Source organism: Canis lupus, chromosome 5 (assembly GCF_003254725.2).
Source record: "Canis lupus dingo isolate Sandy chromosome 5, ASM325472v2, whole genome shotgun sequence".
Classification (NCBI taxonomy): Eukaryota; Metazoa; Chordata; class Mammalia; order Carnivora; family Canidae; genus Canis; species Canis lupus.
This window is the reverse complement of record NC_064247.1, coordinates 51,840,561-51,855,901: the sequence shown is the minus strand read 5'-3', so window position 1 is coordinate 51,855,901 and position 15,341 is coordinate 51,840,561. Positions and strand designations below refer to the sequence as shown.

The following is a 15,341-nucleotide window of genomic DNA, read 5'->3' as shown; positions in this document are numbered from 1 at the left end:
CTCTGAAGTAAAAGTAATCACCTAACAGCTAATAATAGTCTTTTGAGTGTCAGATGATATTTTAAATGCTTTGGATGAATTGATTTATTTAAATCTCACATCGACTTCATGAGGCAAATGCTATCATTATATCCTTTTTATAGCTAGGAAAACTAAAGGACAGAGAAGCTAAGTGCTTTCCCCAAATCACACAGCTACTAAGCTTAGAGTGGAGTTATTTACACCCAGGCCATCTGATTCTAAAACCCACATGTTAATCACTTTGTTGAACTTCAGAAGGGTTAACTGTCTTGCCCACATTATGCACAGGCCATGGCAAGGCTGGGGTTCAAACAGTTTTTTTATGGACTCCCATGTTTGACCCTTCTTGCCTAAAACATCTAAAAGACCATTCTGGATCTGTCAGGAACTTCACCTAATCCCAAAGGCAACTTGTACAAAAAATAAAAACATACAGATTATAGTCAGTGGTGATTTTATTGGAACTTCATAGAATCCTTCGCTGGTTTCCTTTTCCATCCCCATATGTGTGTGTGTATATATGTGGGTAGTGTAAGACCATATATGATAAGCACTTTTAGAACCCAAGATGTAAGTTCATCTGTTCTTTCCACCAACATCAAAGTGTTGGGGAGAACATTTTCATCCAGTCAACAGGATTTCATCAAATGCCTTCAGTGTTGCTGTGCTAAGTGCTGTGGCTACCGTGGTGGGCAAAAAACAAGCAAACCCCGCTCTCACATCCTTACGGCAAGAACCTGTAGGATCTAATCATGCTCTGCTGTTTCGGGGTATGTGACATGGGACTAGCATTACATGCTGAGCCTTCATTTCTTATCTGTAACTGGAGTTAATAACAGTATCTGTATCACAATCTACATTTTAAGATTCTTATGATGGAAAAAATATAATAAAACAAGTGAAATGTTTAGCAGAATGTCAGGGGCAGATGATAGTCAGGATACTTTAAAAGTTATTAATAATAGTTAAATAAGTATTATTGATACAATAATATTAATGTTACTAATAAAAACATAAATATCATTATTGTAGAAGTATATACCAGGCAATGTGTTAGGTTCTTCAAATGCAACATAAGATAGGGCCTGCTTTATCTTCAAGGGGTCTGCAGTCCTATTCAGGAGAACAAACATGCAATGGACAGCTAAGACTTGGAACTTCAGGCACTAGAATAGAGGGCCATGTTCATTGTTGGAGACAAAGGAAGTACAGACTGACTCCTTGTTGCTGGGAGTGTGGAAAAGGAGATGGTTGTTGAAGTTCCATAGACAAGGAGTGTTTGAGCCTGGCTTTGATGTTTGGAAAAGGCTTGGATAAGGAGAAATGGGAGAAGGGAAATGTGAAAAGGGAATCTGAGACAGAAAAAAGACAGCAAATGCATGGTGGTGGATTGTGCTTGAATGGCTTCCAAAGAGGAAACATTTTCTGGGAGATTGGGTCTGGAGTGAATGGTTGAAGAACAGGAGGCAAGAACTGGTACGAGATAAGCCCAGGAAAATATCTGAGTCCAGATCATGGAGGATCTTAAATGTTAGGCTAAGGAGATGAGCTTTAACATTTAAATAGTCAGAAGAAACGGGGGGGGGGAGGGGGGATACCTAATATGAATGGATCGATTGACTGATAGATAAATGTAGAGATATGTGAATATAGATACATATGATATAGTTTACAGATATGCATATGTATAAGGCTACCTCTATTTCTGTCATCTATCTCTGGTTTATTTTATTCTTTTAAATAAGTAGGGTGAGAGAAGGATCTGCTTGTTCCTTGATCACCATTGCAGCCATAGCACCTAGCACAATAACACAGAAGGAACTTCATAAAATCTTGTTGAATGGATAATGGAATAGGCTATAACCACTCTACTTTGACGTCAAATGAACAAATGAAGTTACATCTTGAATGTGGAGGAAGGTGGATGCTTTCACAAAGCAGATGTCATTTAATCTTGGCATTGCAGATGAGCACAATTTTAGCTTTGCAGAAATTAGCCACTCCTGATGGTGGGAACACAGGTACAGAGAAGAATGTTACTGCCCAGGGTATAGGATAGTGAAGAGTATGGATTCTGGAGCCAGAGTTTAAGCCCCAGCCCCACCATTTAACAGCAGGGAGGCTCTAGAGCACGTCCCTTAACTCTCTGTGTCTCAGTTTCCCCATCTGTAAGACAGGGACAATAAGAGTACTTAATGAGATTATTGTGGAGATATAAGGTGCTTACCACAGTGCCTGACACATACAATAAGCTCTCTATGCTCTCTATAAATGCTTACTTTTATTAGTAATATTACTGTTAGATACTGAATGTAATCAGCCGACTAAACACTCTAGAGCCCTATCACACATAAATTGGTTCTTTCTTCATGTGTCATATCTGAACAGCCTATAGGAGTCTCTGACAGAAATTTCTTTGGTACAGATGAAGACCAGAGAGCTTGAGAGTCACTTCTGAAGAGATAGGTAAATGTCTAAATAATGGGGATTGAGGGATAAAAGAACATACTGAATGCCAAGATTCAGAAGGGATTGTTGCAAGATATTAATGAGCAGAGAGATCTGGAGAAACCACGTCAAAGCTTTCTGAGAGAGAGTGAGAGCAATACCTGGGGGATGCCAAAAAGAGAGATGATAAAGGAGGAATGACAGCTTCCTGCAGGCCCGGCCCAACTGCGAGGCCAAATAAGCAACAAGGCCAGAGAAAAGCAATGTGTCTTGTTATATTCCTTTGAGAAGCTTTAAATCAGCAGTGGCTTCTTGGCAGGGTAAGTCAGGGCTCCTACCATTACAGGTTACTCAGAAGCCACCAGAGAAAAATGGAGAAGGAAAGCCTTGAAGAATGAGCATGGTCCCAGATGTGATGTGGTTACCATAGAGACCACTCGCCATGGTAGCCAGGAAGGGCAGTGCATGTCCTCAGAGCAGTTAACAAGCTATTAGACCAAACATGAAGATGCCAGCAGGTGAGTAGAATGAAGCTGCTACATCACAGCTGTCTGTTTGCTAAGATCAAACATGGAAGAAACAGCCATAAATCAACAAGGCCACTGCAGCCATTGAGTCAGGTTCAGGGGAGCACGACAGGACTTCCAGCCTGTGAGTCAAAGCCCAGGGACCAAGTCCCAGAAGTACCTGCTCAGAAGAGTGATACTCACATGTCCCCCAGACTGGCTTGAGAATTCAAATGAAATTAAAACAACATCAATGAACAGGAAGAAAACAACTAAGAATGGGGAAAGACTGCTGAGAAAAGTGTGGAGAGGCAGGAAATAAAAAGAATATTTCACATTGTGTTGCCCAACATTCAGTCAAAACAGACCATGTAGCCTGGCTTTGTAGCAAGCAAAAGGATCTGCTGAGTTTAGGGTGGCAGAACCATGATTTGAAGCCAGGGCTTTCTCAAAGCAGGTGCTTTGCTTCTACTGGGTGGCTTCTTTAGGAAAGTCTCCAAAGGAGGTGAACCCAGGCTAAATACCTCCTTTGTGTATGCTCTTCCACTCTAAACACAAAAATATATATCCAGTTGAGCCATTCATTGTGTGCTGAGACCTGCCCTCTAAAGGTGTCCAAAGTCCCTTGGGTCTACCCTATGAATGTGTCTATTTGCACAGGTGGTACCTTAACACCTAAGGTCCTGTGTCTAGTTCTTGACTACCTAGAGCCCCCTTTCTGCCTCCTCTCACACCTGGGCTATATTTAAAATATCACACCTTCCTATCTTTGCACATGCTATTTCCTTAGCCCTTTATAATTTCTACTTCTTTCCTCAATTTGAGGGCCAGCTCATTCATTCATTCATTCAGAAATGTGGGACCCTTCTGTGAGTTCTTCCTCTGTGCCACAAACCCTGCACTTCCCTAATAAAATCTATTGCACTAGGTCAGAAGTATTCATCAAGGTGTCTGTTGAGCTCATTAGATTTTAGATTTCTTGAGGGCAAATTGTGTCTTGCTCATAGTCTAGGACAGTGTCTAGAATCGAGCATGTAGCAGATGCTTAACATTTATTAAAAGGTGAATTAAAAATTTTAAAAAGGTGAATAAAATAATAAGTGAATGAATTGCATTTCTAATTCTATCCAGGTTACTGTATTCTGAAGGGACTTCTCCAAGTCATCAAGCTGGCCTGGGATGAAATGTTTTGTGCACATTACTTAATAAAAAGAGCTCTGGGTCAATTGAAAAATTTAAAGTCAATATGAAATTGATCCTCATCAGCACTTTCTCCTCCAAACATATAGACAAAGGGACATTTCTGAAACATATGTATTAGTGTTGCATTTTCTGCTCCAGAGACTCAGCGATCGTTGTCACCTCCAAGCCCAGCCCTCATTAATTTATGGGGCATCCAGCATAATCAGCAACAGGCTTCTGGGCAGCATAAATCAGAGATCAGCTGAGAATTTGGGAGAGTCTCTAAGCTGCACACATAGCAATTTCCTTTCATGATCTTTTCTCTTATAAGTCACTGAGCACTATTTAAATTAAGCTGAAGACATTTAGGCTGAATTTCAAGGGCACTCCAGGATCATCATCAAATCTGTCCACTTCAACTGTATAGGGAAAGTGAGTGTAGACAACCAAAATAACACATCCTTTAGCACCTTTTCAGAACTCCTATCCCATCTTCGCTTGGTTTACCAGTAACTTAATAAAGATGTGCCCAGGAGGGGATGAAAACAGCAGAAAAGAAAAACAAAACTGTTCTTGCTGGAGGAAACATGGCACAACGAAGGAGCCAGATGTACCAAGTGTGAAAATGCACAGGCATAATATCTAGCACACCGATATATTTATCACTGAAGGTGATAGTTGTGATGATCTGTTGAGCCTGGCTTCAGATGGAATTGGTAAAAAGATTCAGAATCTCTTCTTTAAGCAGTGGGAATGCTGATATGGACTGCATGTTTGTGTATCTCCCTCTCAAAATTCCAGTGTTGAAATACTAATCCCCTATATGACGGCATTAGGAGGTAGGGTAGCTGGGACATAGTTAGGTCATGAGGGTGGGGCCCTCTTGAAATGGGATTAGTGCCCTTCTAAGATGCCAGAGAGCTGGCATCTTCTCTTTGCTTTCTCTGCCATGTGAGGATACAAGGAGATGGCCATGTACAAACCAGGAAATGGGCTCTCACCAGACACTGAATCTGCCAGCACTTTGATTTTGAGCTTCCAGCCTCTGGAACTGTGAGTAATAAATGTTAAATGGGAAGAATTAAGCCTCCAAAGCTATGGTATTTTTGTATATATTTTGGTATTTTTGTTATAGCAGCCCAAGCTGACTAAGCCTTGTGAGGTCATGGTTTCTGGGACTGACTTTCCTCTCCTTAATTCTGTAGTGCACTGCAATGTCCCTGGTTGGGAGCCCCTTACCCAGTAGCATCTGAAAAGAATCCTTAATACCTTTGCCTTTGAATATTTTTCTTGTATATTTGTCTTAGAGGATTTCATTTAGGACATATCACCTTTCTCCTAGTTGCTATTCAGGCTGGACATGGCATAGACCTTGACAGCCTGGATGCCAAGGTGAACATGAAAAGACGACAGCATCCGCAAATTTTAGGTGAGTATCACAGTGTCAGAGACTCCAGGTGATCCTTGTGGTGGTTCTTTGGGGGTAGGGATAGAGGTTGGGAACAAACCCTGAGGAGGGTAATGAAAAGTTGCAACAAGGAAGGGGCTTTAGCATGAAGTGCACTTTTTTGTGGTTGGTAAGAGGTACCAGGCTGGATTGAGTCCCTCCTGTCTCCTTGGATGCTAAAAGATCATAGCTAATAAAAGGTGTTGGTCAATAGTGTCAACAACACCACATCACAACTCCATCCTTACCTTGTTTTCTAGTTATTCAAAGAGTGTATTCATAGGTCCAACTATTGAAGCCCTTTATATTTTGATCCCTGGTCAAATATTTCAAATATGTCAAATATTTGAAAATATGATATTTAATGTCACAGCAATACTATAAATATGGTGGTTAGTTTCCTTTTTTGAATTGGGGTCCAGAATTGGTAAGACATATGCCCAAAGCCACACAGTTAATAAACAGTAGAGCCAGGACTTGAACACATTGCTGTATTACTGAATTTTTAAAATCAGTTCACAATTTTTCAGTTTTGAAAGCCAGTTGAGGAAAATGTTGTGGATCCCTTAATTTTCATTTGCAAACCTCCTTTATGGTATTTTCTGGTCTCCAGCCCACAGTGCCCCCTCTGTACTTGACAATTCTAAGACATGGCTTGCACATACTCTTTGGCTATTCTCTCCTTAAATACTTGGGATAATACTCCACAGGCTGAGTCAGTCCTGGTCCAAGCTATTCCTCTTTGTAGTTCACTTAAAAAGTAATTGTTTTATATCTACAAGAACTATGTACATTTAGTATATCTGACCTTTGAAGAACAAAATATAGAGATACATAAAAGCCCTCCTTATCCTACTGTACAGAGAAATTCACTCATATCTTAATGCATTGTATTTTGCCTTTTTTAGATGTCTATGATATTTGCAACAAAAATGGAATCCTACTGTATATAAAGTTCTGATGCCTACCTTCATGTCCATATGCCATTAAAAACATTAAAATTCTTTAGAATAGGAATATATTCTGTTTAATTATTATATTATTTGAATGTGAAAAACATCAGGGAAACATTTTCCTCATTTATGGAAATTTAGATTTATATTTTTTCAAAACTCCAAGAAATGTAGAAGTAAACATATTTGTTCACAAATATTTGTAATCTCTCTTTTTAGGATAAAATATTAGAAGAATAATTCTGGGGTCAAAAGTTATGAGGTTATTTCAAACTCTTCCAGATAATTCATATTAATTAAATTCTCACCAACAGAGTTCTATCCTGTACTAGAAGATCATCTTTCCTGGAAAGTTCCCCTTAAAGTAATAAAAAAGAGCAGTCTTTTAGATGATCTTGTATTTATTTGACTAGGGACTCAGCTTAAAGAAACATGTCAAGACAAGGCTATGTGTTGATCTAAGCAGTAGCTAAGTTCCATTTCTCAGTCCCTTTACTATTACATTGGGGCAGGATATGACTGAATTCTGGCCAACAGTAGGTGAGTGGAAGTGACATATGCTACTTCCAAAAAATGCCCCCAGAGTCTCCCAAGTATGATTTTCCTTTCTCTTGTCCCTTCCTGCAAGGATCTTAGAGGCCACATATTGAAGATAATGATGGCATGCAGAAGATAGAAAAATATCGGTCTCTGGTATTGCACTGTTAAGTGAAATAATACACTTTGTGTTGAATATTAGGTTGGGAAGGGTTGTTGGCTAAGGCTGCTAGCATTACTTACCCTAACTAATAGTGTCTGATTTACTCAAAGATTCCCAAACCAAAAAGCCTCAACTGGTTCTTTGTGCATCCTACCATGAATTTGCCATGCTGGTACATGGCTATTCACAGAGGCATGAGTCCTAGGGAGCCTGCAGCATCCAATCTAGCATTCAGCATAGAGTGGGCTTACCTGGGTATGAGTTCATACACGTTTATGGAGTAAATGAAACCAGACAAGAGTCCCATCATTCCAACTGACTGAAGCTTAAGCAAGGTCTGCTCTGCCATCTGAAGCAGATCATCCACTGGCCTCTTCCTTCTATCCCCCAAAACATTTTACATATCTAGGGCATCTGTACACTGCATCTCCATGAAAGAAGCCCAGTGCTGGAGACCACCCTTTAGAACAGAGGCTGTTGTTCAGAGGAAAGTGGTGCTTCCAGCAGTTGTTTCTCTTCTGCTGACGCTAATTACAGTTTGCTAAATGTAAACCAGAGAAACATCTCGCCCACCCAAAAGAGTTCCAGAAATGAGCCTGTTACCTTTGTAGTAACCTGGGAGCAGAAAACTGTTCTTCCTTCTGATTCTTTTATCTTTGCTTTTCTTCCAACACATGTGGTGAACACAGAGAGGTGTGTTCATAGGACAGGTGAGATTGAAACTGTACATCTCCCCAATTTCAGGCCCTTCCCTTTAGGTTGCTTGCTCTGATGCAAAGCTGGAGCATGAAGTAGATGTGTATAGAAGACACTGTCTGGCTGGTGGGGTTTAATTACACATGTGTACGGCACTGTGGTGGTAGTCTGAAAATGCAATTACACAACTAATTATATTGAAACAACAAACTGGAGCTTCCTTGAAAGGCCTCCGCCCATGGGGCCACCATATTGTCATTTTGCCACACAAACCTGCCTTTCTTCCATATTAGTATCTTCTCTGGAATTATCTTCTGTGCCTCCTTCTCCTCCTCTCAGGACATCATCAAGAGTCAGCATCCCACTGCAGCCTTCCCTGGGGTCCTAGGACCCCTTTCCCAGCTGACTGAATCCATCTTTCCTCTGTTATCCCACATGTAGCATGGGGCTTCTGTGAAACTACTTTCTGTGTCTGGGCCTCAGTTGTTAAATCTGGAAAGCAAGACTGATTGGCCTCTAAGGTCTTTTCAAGCTCCAAAACTATGTTTTTTTTAAATTCTTATGAATAATTGAATGGTTTAAAGATATAATATAGTGGAAAGATTGTGACTTTGGCACCAGAAGAGTTTGACCATGACCCAGTTGTTTATAGCTGAGTGGCTTAGGAAGGATGACTTAGTAGGTCTTTGGGCCTCAGTTGCCTTATCCCTAAAATGGCAGTGGGGCTGATACCACTTCACAAGGCTGGAGAGTCAATTAACTTAGGCTGTGCATGTGAAGCATGTTATAAATAATGAAATACAGTGTTTGTACCAGTTATATTAATAAAAAGCTGAGTGAGTACCTCTCTAAGGGAAACATTATCACTGCTGGATTAAACATCTTAAAACTTACATTTCAGGTTCTCAGAATCATGCCCAACAATCTCCACTAGGAGAAAAAGAGCTTTCATTAATAATCTTCATGAACCTAATACCAACAGTCACCACAACTTTGCCAACCCTTTGTTGGCTACTTACCCTCTGTTAAGCACTTGTCAGACTTTTGCCATGTAAACAAAATGAAAGAATTAGACAGGTTTATTTATGGTCAAGTCTCAGGTCTGCAGATGAATATTATATGATCTTGAGAAATTTGCTTCACTTTTTGAATCTTAGCTCCCCTGTCTAAAGATCAGCTGTGATAGTGCCTACTATAAAAATTTGCTGTGAAAGGGTGCCTGCATGGCTCAATTGGTTGAGCATCGGGCTCTTGATTTCAGCTCAGGTCATGATCTCAGGGTCATGGGATTGAGCCCTCCATTGAACTAAGCTCAGTGGGGAGTCTACTTGAGATGCTCTTATTGTGCCCCTCTCCAGCTCACATGTGCTCATGTTGTCTCTCCCAAATAAATAAATCTTTAAAATTTTGTTGTGAAAATGAAAATGTGGCAACTTCCCTAAAGCATGCAGATATAATACCTGACACATAGCCACTCAACAAAAATTTGTCCCTTTCTTATTATCCTTTCCCTTGGAACACCAAGATTCTAAAATTCCACAATATAAAACATTCACATGAATAGGATGTGCAGTAGATGATGGGTGATCTCTAGGGGAGTGATGTCACAGGAAGATCTTAGCAAAATCTCCATTCCAATATCACAACTGGGCCCCTGCATGAGCCTTTCACCCACTGTGTTCATCACCACAATATTTTACGGTGAGTGTTTAATTTTTTTTAATAAAAAGAAAGATTATTTTCAATGATGCATGTGATAAATATGCTGGCTTTAAACCTTTTAGAAATATTAAAGGTTTTACAGCTCAATGTTTGACAGACTTGATTAATTCCTTCCACACAGAAGTATTCAGGAGAAGAGCTGTAGTTGGATTTTAAAGCTCCAAGAGTGTTCTTTGATAAAGGTAAAGAAAAGGTAAAGAGCTTTTAAAAAGAGAGCGAGGTTCTCATGCCACGCAGAATAGACAAAGAATGCGAAGACCCAGAAGGCTGTACGGTGTGGTGGGAAGCTGGAAACAGAGGGTTGGGGAGAGGCAGGGAGAAGTGTGCTTTAAAATCTCTCTCCATAGAGGAGTTTTCAAATGGAAGGCATACATCCAGCCTGACCACAGGACATTAGTCTCAGAATTTTCTTCTCTGCTGGCTTTCAAGATGGATGGTGTGGGAGGGAGGGAAAACAGGGCAGTCCAAACTTCAGAAAGAAATCAAGTGGAATGTACCATCACTTCTTCATGAATCCTGGACTCTTCAGCAGCCTCCTGCTAGCTCTTTTGGTCACCAGGGCTATGTCCTACACTGACCTCTCCAATCCCCAACTGGATTTTGAGCTTCTTTAAAGAATAGGAAATATTTTTCTATTTGGGATTTGGTTTTCATGACTTTTCCCCCTCAGCACCCACCCTAAGCTTTCGTATATAATAGGCATCTAATAAACATGTGTTAAATGGATAGAGTTGGTGTTTAATAAGTCCTTGATTAAATGGCCTAATGACATAAATGGCATAAAAATCCCTACTTAAGAACAATGCTTCAGAAATTATTAACAGACTTTACCTTCTTCTGATTCTCATTCTACAAAAGAAAAATGAGTTTAGAGATAAAACCACTGAAACTTCCAAGTAACACCTCATTCTACAAACACTGAGTGCTAATTCGCATGCTAGGTGAGTTGGACAAAGTTCCTAGGTCAGTCATATTGCCAGTAAAGGAGACTTGTTATCACTGTGGGGGATGCCATGATTGAAGCATACATGGGAAAACATGCAGGACAAAGGAATTTATACCAAACCCAACATTTTTGTTCATGGGGGGATAGTGAGAGTGAGAGAGAGAGAGAGAGAGAGAGAGAGAGGTTTGAGAATGAGTAGTGGATTCTAAGCTGAACATTGAAGGATAATGCCAAGGAAGACTGGGCATGCATACTTCCCCCATATCATGCATACACTTGTGACCTGTGAACTTCCATTTAAATTCCAGATGGAAAGGCTTGCTCTGCTAATTAGCCTCCCACACAAAATCTTTCAGTGTCCGCCCACTCTGCGTAGAGGTTTTCTTTGACACCCAAGTCAACGTCCAACCCCAACCCCTACTGTGTTTTTATAGGAACATTTTCTCAACACACAATGCCAACATATTTGCCACAAGATATTATGGGGGCAAAAGTGTAATTCAATTATGTGACTTAATCAATTCAAATGGCTAATGTACAAGGATCTCAGGATGCCATCCAGCTTTCAACTGAGGGCAAATAATTGTTGCATAATTTCTTAATTCTCCCACAAGACAGTTTAAATTAAAGGATGTCAATTTGCAAAGCCAGACTGCATTGTATTCTTAAATTGGGCCTGAAATAGCCACAAGATGAAGGGTAATAAGGCAGAGAGAGCAGAGCCCAGAGTGCCTGGTGCTGTGCAAAATTGTTTAATACGGTCAGACCCTTTAATCTTCATATCTACTGATGCAGAAAGCAGCATATTTCTGTCACTTATGATAAGAAACATTACTTTTTAAATTCCTTGGTGAGGTCTGCAGATCTTAGGCAGCCAAGATAGCAAGAATCTCAATTTCTGTGTCTGTGAACATTTCTTTTTTTCCCTTAAATTGGTTTTATTCTAATCCATTTAGTCTCCAATCTGAGTCAGAGACAAGTAACCCTGAATGGAACCACACAGGAGAACAAAGGCATGTGCCTTTCAGTTCTCAGATTCTACTGGCAACCACCTCCTTGAACAAGTCTGTGATTAAACAAATAATGAACGTGAGAATATTAACTCTAAGCAAGCAGCTAGTTCCAAAAAGGGAGACTACTGGAAAAGCATTTGAGAGAGACAAAAACACGATCAAAAGTAGAGGATGAGGTGTGAGGAGGTGATGATTGAACTGTTTTCATCAAAGAATTCAGCATTTTACTCACATATGTCCTAGAAAGTGGTTCGATCAACTGGGTGGGAGTGATGTGGAGAAAAAGGAGGCCCCAAGGTCTGGATTGAAGAAACTGGACAACGTTTCCCCAAGACTGCCAGGGCCACGAATCAGGAATCGTCATCGAGAAAATCCAAGGACATAGCTGCAATGAAAGACACCTCTGTCATTTTGAAAGCAAACTAATGAAGGAGAAAGAAGAATAAAGTACCAAGTTAGTCATCACTGTGGAGTTTGGAGTGAGCGGCTCAGCATGAAGCATTCTAATGTGTGTGATGCATGGAGGTGGGCCTCAGGCACAAAGACCTCAAGGATAAAGGGAATTTTCAGCATCTCTGTGCCTAGTGCTGTGCCTGGTGATGTGGAGGGTACAAAGAATAGCACATTCATCAGTCTGTACTTTAAACGTTTGGACTAGGTTATCCATACATGGACTAAAATTCAAAAGGTACAAATGGTATGGCTCTATCTATAAAACAAAAACCTAGAATGATATTATTTGGTAAAGAAAACATTTTAAATGTTGATAGATATTGTCAAATTACCATCCACAGAGGCTGTACAATTTTACAGTCTCTTTACCAATTTATGGAGAAACAGCTTTCCCTTGTCCTCACCAACAGAGTCTATCTCAGTTGTTTATCTCAAGAGATGTGAGATATAAGGCACAGTAATAACAATAATAATGCTAATATTAAGGAATGAGTATAGAGTTTTAAGTATAGTCTTTAGGTACATTAATCGATTTATTCCTAGCAGCAATCCACTGATACAGGTACTATTTTCATCGTCACTAAACATAGAAGGAAATGAAGACACAGAGAATTTGAAAATCTTGTTCATGACCATAGTTATGCAAGGCAGAGCTGCAAGTCTAATGCTGGCACCTGGCAACTGGCAGCTCTCCAAAGCCTCAACTCTTAACCATTAGCTTTTATACCATAGGTGGGATGTTATCTATGGTATGTGTTATACCAGGGACACACAAATAGAAAACCTGAGGGTGTGTGTGTATGTGTGTGTGTGTGTGTGCGCGCGCGCGCGCACGCAGGGGGACTCAGAGACACTGGTTCTTTCCATTTTAATGGAAGTAGTTACAGACTATAACTGGGAAAATTTTGGGCTATTGTGATTGAAATGCAGAACTCTACAAAGAACAGGTTGACTTTCTTACTTTTCTTTCTCATCGCTTTCACTAGAAAAACATTATTCCATAAATATTCATGATGTGTTAGGAAGGTCAGAGCTACAATATGTAAAGGGCGATGTGGTCCAATAAGTATGGTACTTTAAGTAACACACACCTGGGTCTAAGTCCAAGTTATATCACTGGTTAGCTGGATGACTTTAAGCAAATCATATGATTTGTCTGAATCTCAATTTTCTTCAAATGGGAAAAAAAATGAGTCTATGACTCCAGGAAAATTTTTATGATGACTAAATAATACAAAAAAACAATGCCAAACACTCAAGAAATATTATTAGTTGTAAATAACTTGTACCTATCTGTTAAACCTTACCTTCCCTGCTTCTCTTCGCAGACCTCCTGGTTGCATCAAATTAGTTTACTTTTTAAAAATATGACAGAGTTTTCTAGTCTGCTTGCATTTCTGTGTTCTATTCTCTTTTGCTGAAATACTCCCCCTGTCCCCAGGTCCTATCTATAGGAATTCTACAATTAAGCCATAGCTACGTCAAATGCCACCAACTCCACAAAATGTCTCTTGACCAATGCCCTTTGCAATAAACTGCCCTAAATGGTTTGAATTACTAAGTACTATTGGATTCCTAGGTAATATTGGGCTCTACTACTTCTAAGACATTAATCATCATAGTATCAACAGTTAACAAATGCTTTAGTATGTACCTGGCACTGTTCTAAGCATTTCACATATTTCATATCTCACTTAATCCTCTTCACATGTGATAGGCACCATGATCATCCCCATGTAGACATAGTCCTGAACGCCAGTCATTATTAGCTTGTCTTGTCTGCACAGAGGGACTGAAGTCTCCAAAGGGTAAAGATGCCACAAGCATAATTATCGAATTTAGAGGCTTTAGAGTGAAAACACCTGGGCTCTGGTCTTGGTCCTGATCCTATCAGCTATGTGATATAGTTACCATATTGCTCCAAATTTTAATTTGTAAAAAGGGATAACTTCAAAGAGTTATTATAAGGCTTGAGTTTGCAGATATAAGAATTTGAAATAGTGTGTGGCAAATGGTGAATATGTAAATGCCAGTTTATATTATTATTATTTAAATAACATATGGTAAGTTCCAACAAAAGGCTTGCTTCTCCACTTTGCATTCACTATTCTCTCTGCTTGTACTGCCTTACCCCATCCTCTCATTATCTCACTGCCAACCTGAAGAACTCAATGCCTACCTCTGCAGGATCTAGCACTAGCATCTCCTATTCCTCAGTCTTCCTTAGAGGCCGCCTCTCTAGGGAATGCTCCCTCCTTCATGTCCTCTATTACCTTACACTCAATTTGCTTGTACCTTCATCTTACTACATGGAGATTCCTGCTCATAACTAGGAAGTCTATGAAAACAGGGACTTCATCTTAATCATTTTTAATCCCTAATACATAGCACACTATTTGCAAAAGGAGGGTACGCTCTCAGTGCCCATGAAGTGATTAAAAAGACGAATTAAAAATAAATACCTGAATGATAAGAAAGAAGGTTACCAATTCTTAACTCAGTACTATATAATTCACTGAAAAGTCATTCAATATCCCAATCAAAGCATAGAAAAGAAACTCTACTAAAACTAAATGTTTTATAAAAATAGATGAGAGGGTTCTGTAAGGAACCCACTGCATTCCTATCAGCCGCATATTCACTCAGCACGCTGCCAGGCTATTGATGTTTTAGTGATAGACACTGCAAAATGATAGATTCACCAGCAATTCATAAACTGGAGACATTAACAGACACGCTGTTAGGCTGTGCAGATATAAACAGAATATTATGGGAGGAAAATAATAATTAACTCATAAGGAGAGGGGCAAATAAACATTCTATTAAAGGGGAAAAATCCCAACTGAATATAATCTCCTTCCATTACATTATGAGCATTAAAATTAATGGTGTTCGTTTTTCTGTGGTTTGGCTAGTCATTGTATTTAAAAAGCTGAAGTTAACTTCACAGGGAAAAAAAAATAAATTAAATGTGCCGGTGTCTCAGGAAACTTCATTTTCTGAGTGAATAGCCAAGTTGATGCACATCACCAGAATGTCTGACAATCAGTTTTCCATACTGGTGTATCCTAAATGGGAAAGAAAACCAACTCTTAATTTAAATTATATTGCAAATCACTTCTTGCCTGCTGAATGGCATTCAGCTGCAGTAGGTGGCTTTCACATAGGGCCCCAAATACAACATTGGCTGATTAATGCTAATTTGAAATGTTTGGGGGGGGGATGGGCATTCAATCTTGGTGCATAGGAGGCTG

General features: G+C 39.7%; 1 protein-coding gene across 18 annotated transcripts in view; it reads right to left on the bottom strand.

The window, feature by feature from the left end:
* The window catches only part of DAB1 (DAB adaptor protein 1), a 1,117,693-nt gene that overhangs the window by 773,882 nt on the left and 328,470 nt on the right, over positions 1-15,341 (bottom strand). For all 18 annotated transcript variants that reach the window (XM_049110389.1, XM_049110401.1, XM_049110402.1 and 15 more), the window contains one exon: positions 11,867-12,019. The gene's annotated coding sequence lies outside the window, so the exon portion shown is untranslated. The remainder of the gene's footprint in view (positions 1-11,866; positions 12,020-15,341) is intronic.